This window comes from Ictidomys tridecemlineatus, chromosome 14, assembly GCF_052094955.1.
Source record: "Ictidomys tridecemlineatus isolate mIctTri1 chromosome 14, mIctTri1.hap1, whole genome shotgun sequence".
In the NCBI taxonomy this organism is placed as follows: Eukaryota; Metazoa; Chordata; class Mammalia; order Rodentia; family Sciuridae; genus Ictidomys; species Ictidomys tridecemlineatus.
This window is the reverse complement of record NC_135490.1, coordinates 58280116-58291133: the sequence shown is the minus strand read 5'-3', so window position 1 is coordinate 58291133 and position 11018 is coordinate 58280116.

Here is an 11018-nt window from a genome sequence, read left to right as displayed (position 1 = left end):
ACCAGTGTGAGTGGCGGTCCACTCAGCACTCAGTAGGCAGAGAAAATTGTGAACACAGTTAACAACTAAGAGAACTGTCATTTGCCTTTAAAATGCAAGGTTTCAAATTGTGCCTTCTGATGGAATTCAGTGTGACCATTAGGATAAGTAAACACACCAGACATTCAGCATAGATGCTGAAACAAGTGTGATGAAGGGACAAAGAAACTTTTTTCTCTGCTGTCATTTCATTTGGCAACTATGAACACTGCTGCTTGCTATAACTCTCCTCAGTAACATTTTTCAGCTAAACTTCTGTATCAAACATATTTCAAACTATTTTTTGGCCTTATTAGATCATATTCCTCTCCCTAATAGCTTTGCAGGTTTTTTACCCTTAGAACATTAGTGATTCTAAAGATTTCTTTCAAAATGTAAAAGACAAATATTGATTATCTGGCTGGATTCCCTGGTCACATGGCTGTGTGAGGCTGCGGCTGTGGCTTGGGGGAATCATCTGTGTCACTCTGCTTAAATGCTGGGTTCTTCTAATTAAATTTTCCTCCCTCCCACCCCCCTTTTAACCTTTCTCCTCCTACTTTTCCTTCCTCCTACTCTCCTCTCTTTCTTTCTTCAAGGTTTACCTTTTCATTATGGCAAATTTAGAGAACAGAAAATAGTACCTATAAGAACTAAAAAGTCACTCTATTTGCCTTTTACCAACATTCATCCATAAATAATCATTCATTGGGAACTATAAAGTGTGAGAATACTGTTCTAGGCACTGATATTTTAGTGAAGGCCTAAATACCCATTCAAACGGACTTAACATCTCTGGGTAAATTGTAATTAGCCGAAGGGCATCTTTAGTCCTCTGTCCCTCATTCTCAGCCTTTCCTTTCCTGCTTTTCAGAAATTCTCTTCCCAGTACATTAGGACTTCAGAGTTCTGTGCACTTCTTCTACTGACTTAAAACTTATTTTCAAGAATGGTTCTAATTAGTCATCATGACAAGATACAAATGACACTTGGTGGTTTATAGCAGTCTGGGATTCTTAGACTTCTAAGGCCCGATAAAGCTAGTTTTAAAATAAAAAAGTAAGAAAATAGATGTTTACCTATGGTAATGCTGCATGAGCTACATATAGACAGAATGAGTTAGAATTTTTATTGGTATTTTATGCATAAAAAGAGGAAATATTATTACTCATATATGGTTTGATCAACAAAAAATCTTTGAAACCATGTAAAGAAGTATTAAAAATAAAGGCTCATGCTCCTCCTGAAATCTTGGGCATAGAACGGACGAGCTGCGAAAGAAATGTTTTGTGATGTGAGAGGAATCTGTTAGACAGGCACTTGGTGTGGTTATGGATCACGCTGCCCTTGCCTAAACATTTCTATAGTAGTGGAGAGGAGGTGGGGAGCAAGCTGAAGGTAGCAAGGAGATTAATAGTGACCTGGTTTCCAGGACACAGCGTCTGGTCTCCTGAAAACATGGAAATTGGTCCAACTTGCTTAATGGATGCCCTTCCATTCAGCAGAAATCTGAGCAGAAAGAGTGTCCATTAAATAGTTCTGGGAGTCGGAACCTTGAGACAGCCTTAGATATCAAAGAGAAGAGCCCTTCCTCCAGATTTTGAATATCAAGATTGTTCTCTAAAGGGATCTTTTCTTCTAGGCTTCTCTGACATGCTATATTAATTTGCAAACCAACTGAGTGGGATAAAAATGCCATTTGATCACACACCAACATGGGGTTCTCAGAACACTGGTGACATTCAACCACAAAAGAAAATCAGGGAGGGAGGGATTTCAAAATGACCTTGGTGACAAAAGGGACTTCCGCAGTGAAGCATAGCTCAGGCAATGGTATCACACAATGAGCAAACTGTGGCCAGCTGACATTTCATCTGTGAGTCGCTTCTCAAGCATTTGGAGAGCGTGCCTTGATCCTACTCTCATGGAAACCCCCAAGAACGCTCATAAAATGCCTGCTTTCATTTAGCTTTTGTTAAAACAACTAAAATTCCCTTCTCACAATGGTTGAGACATCTCCATAACATAGTCTTTTCTTTTCCAGCTTGCGACTCCAACAAATATTATTTCATTTATTTCTGGTGGCTCCCCCAGCCTCATACCAATGTTTGCATTTTTTTTTCCTTTGCCCACGTAGAAAGGCATTCCCTAGGATTCCCTGAGGGTGGCAGTATTGTTCACGAGTCGGACTATGATTAGTGCAAGAAATCAGGCACCTGCTGGGTGAAATGATTTAAGGAATATGGTTTACATTACTAAAACAAGCAAAGTATATGACGGGGGACTTCTTGGGTCCACAATAGAACTAATGACCCCAGAGACACACACTCCAATATGTGTATAAGTGGAAAAGTAAAAGAGGAAGCCTAAAATGCTCTTGTTAACAGAAATATATAGACAAAAGGGATGATGTTAATATTATTTCAAATAAGTTTTATTCCAGATAACTAATAAAATAATACCTTAAGTTTTACTTGAACATCAATAGACAGTTGGCCGGACAAATTTAGATAATGTCAATTTACGCACAGTTTTCCAGGGGGCAGGCTGCCGTTACTCTCATTTAACTTTATTCTCTAAGAACTTACTATTCTCGTGACTTACAAGAAGATTCCTTTTTGCTCTTTGAGGGGCATGTAGCAAGACTGCACTAACAAGATATTTCACGCTCATTTATGTGTAAAACAAACTCAGACTGATCTTAGGTGGAATCAAATCAAATACAGTGAAACTCACTATAATTTTAAATGAGAAAAAATATCATTACTCTCAATGTTGGTTGGAAAGGGGGCTTCTGTTTCTAGGCATAGTCAAAATGAATCAATTTTTGTCATCAAGGTGCTTGTGATGGTGCAGGGACTTACCAGGCAGTGACAACTTAGAGCCACCTAGGAACCTCGTAAGTGATGGATGCCAGTCCCTGAGTAACTGAAAGGGCAAAGCTGCAATTGAGCTTCTGCAAACAGGTCAGTGATGGGAGGAAAGTCCCTGGGCATGGGAAGCTGGGAATATCCAGGTCTTCCCAGAAGACCTAGACGGAGAGACTTCCCAGACTTCTAGCTGAGTCACGTATCTTTTAGGTGTATGGTCATTGGGGTTTTCCAGTTTTCTAGAACTCCAAGACAGTGAAGGCACAGAGACTTCTCTTTGGATTTAAGTGATTCAAATAAGACTGTCTAACTTTTCCACTTTGCATTGTTTGTTACGGCAACATGGTGTTATATGTCAGTGACAGATATTGACTGAATCATTCAAGAACTCTTCCTTCCTGGAGGTCATTGGTAATGGTTTAGGAGAAGTCTTCTAAAAAGAAGTGTTATGTACAGAAAAAGTCAAGTCCAGAAATCATACATTTGCTGACCTGATTTCTAAATGGCAGACATTGTTATAGGTGCTTTACAGGTTTTATCGAATCTGATTCTTACATCACTCAATGGGGTAGGTACTAGCACTATTTTTTTTTTAATATAGGGAGGTTGAAGCTCACAGTTTACCTTGCCCAAGTCCTTAACTAATAAGAGACAGAGCTGGGTTCCAAATTCACATATTCTTTTTGGAGGAAAGAGGAGATAAGTTTATGTAACCATTAAATGGGCTTGTGAATTTATTATATGTGCTTTCACTTATGATGTTAGGTTGGCAGAGGATGACGGGTCAGCTTGGATATATCATGGTGTTGATTTTTGCATAATCTCAGATAAAATACCTTACTCGACATCCTCCATTTTGAAAATACTTGCCATTGGCCGAAGGAATGAGCTAGTTAAGAGTGTGATGGGCCAGCACTAAATCCACATTTACAAAGGTGGATTTCCCTACAGGGAAAAGTATTAGCACCTTTTTTTAGTGGGGGGCTGCTGGGGATTGAACTCAGGGTCACTTGACCACTAACTCACATCCCAGCCCTATTTTGTAGTTTAGAGACAGGGTCTCACTGAGTTGCTTAGTGCTTAGCTTTTGCTGGGTTTGGTTTGAACTAGTGATCCTCCTGCCTTAGCCCGAGCTGCTGGGATTATTGGCATGAGCCACCATGCCCAGAGCCTTTGTTTTTTTTTTTTTTTAAATCAGACTTTGGAGAACAAATTAGGAAATCCTACATCTGGAGATGACCAATTAGGACAATGATTATCACTCAGGGGCTCAACTCTCCACCAGTGAACAAGGCTCACAGCCTTGCCTGCTTGGTACTGGAGCTGCTGTTTCTGCCATTACTAGAGCATCTGTCCTCTCTACAGAGTTTCAGACATTCCCTTTTCCCCCACAGTTGAGACCTGAAAGATGTGCATATTTTTTAGTAATGGTTGAAGGGGTAATGCTTTGACAGGGAGGGAGGAATGAAGAGATATGGATTTATAAACAAGAACAGACCCTGCTACTCTTAAAATATACCTCCTGGGTCAGTTGAAGCAAGTTTCCAGCACGGCTCTGTACACTGGACTCCCTAAGTGCTTTGTCATCTCTCTGGTGTCCAAGTGTCATTGACCTGTCATCTAACCGTCAAGGACCACTCCTTAAATCAAAGCTGGAATATGCAGAAGAGATTCCAAAGGGTTTTAAAGTTAGATGTGTTGTATAATACCTGTGGAATTGGGGAATTTTGGGGACTCTTACTTAAAATCAGTAAATGCCTTGATCAGCATAAACCTCTGTTATTATAACCATTTTTGGCATCAAAAGTATGTGCAAGCTACACCAGAATGTTAATACTATGAATATTATCAAAGAACAAAGGACAACAAATGGCATTTCTCAAAGTATCAGTTACACAGGATACTGAGTAATTTGTTAAAAATTTAAATCTCTGAGTGAAATTTTTTTTGTATCAGAGACCTAGAAGTTTCTTAAGATCCAGCTAAAAATTAGAAGAACTGGTTCATGTTTTTAAAAAAGCTATGATTTTTAAAATGTGGCCCTCAGATCAACAGTGTTATCAACTTGGGAATTCATTAGAAATACAAATTTTTGAGCTTCAGTCCTATAATGGCATAAGTTAGCTTTTGAATCTGAAATCTGTGAGAGGGTTCTAAAATCTGTACTATTATTAGCTTCAGTGCTGATGCTGTATGCTAGTTTGAGAACAATTGAAAGAGAAGAACAAAAGCTTCTTTTTTCCTTTTGTTTTTTGACCAAAACCCAAAGTGAAGTTCATTCCTTTAGTTTATTAAAAATCCACCAATTTGGGCAAAGGGCAAGATAGAAACATTATTCTGTATACGCTATAGGAGTTGGTTGTGGCTATTTGTGTGTGTGTGTGTGTGTGTGTGTGTTTGTACACATGCATGTATATGTAAACAAACATTCAAAACAGTTGTCAACCTGCCCCCAAATCTATTGTTTTACTGTTTTAATATTAAATACTTCCTCCTTCACTTTATTATCATGTGTGAAATTTTACCAAATTGAGATATATTTGGGTTAGTGAGCATCTTTACAAATTCAGTCATGAGAGTAAATCAATATTAATATTAAAAGAACGTTTAGTGGTCATCTGACCTTGTACTTTTCTTGTGATGGTGCATGTTTAGCATTTCAGCATTTTTTTTCTCCAAGACACATGGATACATTCAAGTAAATTACTCCCACATGCCAAGGTAGGCACTGCCCACCATCACTTGAACACTAAACATTGAACATTGAACACTAAAATGAAGCCAAAGATACTGTTGGAAGTCACCAGCACTTTTCTGTATCTCTGTTACTTGAGCAAACAGATATATATTGTGGGCCCAATTTTCTAAGAACCTAAGGGTACAGTTTTGCAAACTATCTAGCAGATCCAAACTTCTAGTCTCTCTGAGTAAGCTGGTGGCATGTCTGTTAGATATCACTTGGCTTATTTAAAAAAAGTTTTTATTAGTGCATTATCATTATACATAATAGCAGGGTTCATTTGACATAATATACATGCATGGAATATAATTTTCTCCATTTCAAAACCTAGTACTTTCTCTTTCTCTCTCCTCCTTTCTCCCCATTTCCCTTCCTCTACTCTGTTGGTCTTCTACTTTTATTTTTTTTAAATTGGTGCTTGTTATTGTTTGGGTAGAGGTATCCCTTCAGAGATCTTGTTAATTCAGGAATATTCAGAGATAAAATGGTTGGATTATGAGAGCTGTAACGGAACCAGTCCATCCTAGTTTGAATGTACTGACTGGTTGGAAACTGTAGGCAGGTGGGGTATGACTGGGGGAGGTGGGTCACTGGGGTGTGCCTTGGAAGGGTGTATCTTCCCTGTGCTGCTCCTGCATTTCCCCTACTGGCCCTTTCCCTCATGACATGCTTCCTCACCTTGGGCCCAGAGCAATGGAGTCCATCATCTGTCCTCTGAGACTCCTGAAACTGTAACCCCCCAAATAAACTTTTCCTTCTCTAAGTTATTCTTGTTGGGTATTTTGGTCACAGAAACCCAAAAGCTAAATAAAATGGTGCTTTATAGATATACCCAAGGGTGAAATTCACTGTGGTATTTTCATTTATGTACATAGCATAATTTGATCAAGTTCATTCCACAGTGCTTCTTCCTTCCCCCTCAATCCCCTTCCTCTACTGCACTGATCAGTTGGCACATTTTGACAAAGCAACACTGATGCACATTTTGCTCACGAGCACCTGAGATGCCAGGTGTAATCATTGCTAGAGCTCACCTGGATGGCCATGAAAGTTCATTCACATCCCAAGGCACCCTGTTCACCAGCTAGGAGATAGGAGGAGTGTTCTGCACCCCTGAGAATTGACATGGCCTGTTCACGTCAGCCTTGAAATCATGGAGTTTGTGACAAACCGAGGTGTGGCCCCATTTGCTTTCTTAATCCATTGTCATGCTTGGTGTGAGCCCTGTTTATACAGTAGACTCTACTGGGGGAGGCATCAGACCACTCCAGTGAACTGTGCACAGGGGACGTGTGAATGTCTGTGGTTGTTTTTCACATCCCATGTTTCCCTACTCTTTTTTCTCTTCTGACTGGAAACTAGGCTATCTCTCTTCCCTTGCTTTCCACTGAAATTCAGAATTCTACCACCAGTACTGCCTCTGTCCTGTTCAGCCTGCTTTGAGGAGACTCTCTCAACATCTCTTTCCTGGCAATCCAGATTGGCCATCTACTAGAAGATATTTTCTTATCAGGAAGCAGTAGAGGTACAGCTGTGTGAGACATTAACTGATGCATGTGCTCCTGCCAAGAGTATTAACTCACCCTCTGTGCTCTAAACAAAGTCCTCAGTAAATAAATAAATAAATAAGCAAATAAATCTTAACTAGTGAGACTCTATCTAGACTAGTAGCATAAAGAATGACTCTAAATAAAATTGTTGCTTACATAGAACTCATATAATTTAGGAAGAATGATGGGTAGAAAGCTTCTAGAAGTATAGGAATAATAATAATGATGCTCTTCAGCTTGTGTTTTTTTCTTTTACATCTTCCTGTGGTTATAAATCTGATCCTAGGGCTAGGGATGTGGCTCAAGCGGTAACACACTCGCCTGTCATGTGTGGGGCGCTAGGTTTGATCCTGAGCATCACATAAAAAAAAAATAAAATAAAGATGTTGTGTCCACAGAAAACTGAAAAAGAAATATTAAAAAATTCTCTTTCTCTTTTCTCTCTCTTTAAAAAAAATCTGATCCTATATCACTTCCTAGGGAGAAAGATTCTTATCTATTTGAATATCATGTTAAATCTCTTCTTGAACAAAAATTGAAGCATTCTTTCTGGAAAAATCCTAAAGGATATGAGTTTGGAAGCCATAAATATGACATATTGTGTCTAGGAAAGTCAACTTCTTGAGATCAGATAAGAGGTGAGAGATATTGCTCTCAGACTTACCCTCTAGAATAATCAAAGATGGTTATATATGATTGGGATATATACATTACTACTGGTAAATAGGCTTAATAACTAATTTTAAGAAGGAAAAGAAGAAACATATCTACTAGACAGAGATATTTCTGAGGCTAAAGGTCTTGGTCATTTATGACTAGACTTGCTCTGTAGACACCAGACCATATCCACACAAGTTACACTGTAAGAACCTTTTTCTAATGAGCAGAACTTATTGCAGTGACCTTGGATCCTCAGTAGAACACTTGTGGTGCCTCTTAGTCTAGGTTAATTCCACTCTGCCAGGAATAGGTGTTAGTCAGCAAATTTCTTTGTTAATTTTTGAGGACATTACATTAAGAAAGTCTTCTATTCCTTCACAGATGTGCTTAGACCCACTTAAAGCTGCTTGGATATATAGAAACATGAGAATGTATGTCCTTTTTAGATCATTTTGGCTTTTTTCCTTATGTTGTAGACTTTGCAATAATGTGTGCCAAGCAACTACAATTGTAGGGTTGATAACTCCTAGAAATTTGAGGTTTCGAAAGTGACTTTTTTCAGGAAAATTTCTACCCTGAGAATTTTGGTCCCTTCAAATACACATGGTATTTCCAGTCAATAAGGATGAAAATTACAAAAGAAAAGTCAACTTTGGGTATGGTACAGAAATTTATCATTCTTCTAAGCTTGGTTGTCTTCACTTTATCTGCTCAATGTCGCCCTGTCCTTTCTGCTCTTAGCCTCTCTGTCTTCTTCCCTATTTTGAATCTGAATTTTGTTTGTTTGTTTTGGTTTTTTTTTTGGCTACTTGAGTTTGGTTTTCTCTTTCTCTCTCATCAAAATATTCCAATTTTAGAAATGATTCCCTCTTGGGACAAGACATTAAAAACAGATGAACTTTATCACATGCTGAAACCATGGACATGAAGGTCCTTTCTCTTTTCTCACTTGAGTGTAGGGAGGTTGAGTTGATTGCTGCTTTTGTTTTTAACCCCTTAAAATGAGCAAGGCATACCAATTTGCATGACAGGAGCAGAGATCATAAGAAAAGTCATTGACACCAGGTAATTCTAAGACTCTAAAGTTTCTCTGTGTTATGTCATCCTCCTTCCCTGTCACTATTATTTGCTGTTTGTTCTACCTTGCTCATTGGCTTCATAGTTCCTTCGGATAATTTTGGCTTCATGTCATGGTTCCAGTATGACCTTCCTTTAAAAGAAATGGTAATTGTGGACTTTGCAAACTTATAAACAAATCTGTTCTAGCTCTATTGGTGATCATTCTTGAGATTATTCTACCTTGACTCTGTGCCTTCTCTCAGCACTGGTCTTTCCCAGCCCCATTAGTTACCTGCAAAATAGCCCTCATCAAAAGAAAATAGAGCTGATTCCTAAAACAAATTCAGTTTTCATGTATTAGAAGAAAATCGTCTCCTGCTAAATCATCCCAGTTCCTTCATCTATTCCTATGATGATGTAATTATCTTTCTCAACTAGATACACTCCAGTTTGTCCCTACCCCACGATATGTGAAACAAATCTGCATGGAATCTAGGGTAGTACATGCCCTTTGTTTCTTACTTTAATATATTTCTTTAACAGAGAGCAAATTCACATTTAGAATCTGGCCTTTTTTACAACATTAACATTAATATATAATATTTCATGAAAACCCAGAAACCTTTCCATGTTGCTCTTTAGTCATATTCTGTCTTTCCTATAATTTGATACTGTTGGTATAGGGCTTTATTTTCTTTAGAGAACCATTAAATATTCTTGTCCTTCAAAGTCTTTGATTTAAAATCTTGATTAAAAAAAATCTTGATACTAAGTGAAATACAATGCTTTTTAAAACTACACATACAGAATTAATGAAATCTTATCAATTCACAGAATAAATTGTTTGTAGAATTTTCTCAAGATTGAACTTATAATTTTTTCCTAACACATTTATATATGACACTACCTAGTAGTGTCCAACTGGCCCAGTAAAATAGGAAATTTGCTTTTCTCAAAGAGCCCCATGAATTCCAGTTACTCTCTCCTAAAAACAATTTAAATAATTTTCCATCTGATGCATTAAGTAGCCTCCCTCTTTTCATATGCTTCACACAGATGATCAAAATGGTATCATTTGTTATTGATTAAACAAAGGAAAGACCTCCCCAATGCAGACAAAATGCATTAATTTATAGTCTTCTGGCAAGATGCCAGCTGTAATCATCATTAAGAAGGGCTCTACCCTTGGTTTCTGTCTACATTTCCATTTCTTTTATAAGGATGTCATGAAAGACCTTGTCAAAAGCTTTCCTGCAATTCAGGTTTATCTGAAGCTTTTACTTAGCTAACTATGAGAGAGAGATGGCAGCGGGGAGAGAAAGATCAGTTGACGGTGATTTGTTCTTTATGAGTCCCGTGGTGTCTCCTAGCGCTCACCACTTCCCCTTGTATGTGCCCACAAATCATCCTATTAATATTCCATCCCAGAAACTTGCCTGGATTTGATGTCAGGCTCACTAGTCCATAAATGACAGGATCCATCTGCATCTTTTTTAGATAAGTGGGAACACATTTATCCAGTCTCTACAAGCCCACAAAGTACTGCACATTCTCGAAACACACTACTCCATGAATGTGTATTTATATAGTCGAGGAACCAAACCACTTCAGAGAGGCCAGGTGCTGCTTTATTAGACCTTACACATCTATCAATATTTATTCTCCTCTTTTCAGAATAAAAATCATGCTTGCTGACAAAGCAGACCAATGCGAAATCCAAATTGAGTTCCTTTCTATCTCACTGTCATCTGTTAACATTACATCAGTAGCTCAGGCAACTGAGAAATACATTTCTTGTTATTCTGTTTACTTTCAATATAACAAAAATGTGTTTGCTCTCTTAGCATGCTTGACATTTCTCAGCTATTTGAGCGTGTTAGGTATTTTGATATTATTCTTAGAGATTCATGTCAATTCCTCTTTCTCTCTTCTTTTTCTCTCAGTATACTATTTGCCCCACCCCTTTCTTTACTTTCTAAAATATGAATTTCTAGAGTTCACTATTCACTATTCAAGAACTATTCAAGGTCTTTTGCTGTTCTTCCTTTGTTTCTTACTGGGATAGCTTATAATACTATCGCCAGGATATAATTTTTAAAATGTTGGCCAGTTCTCATGAAT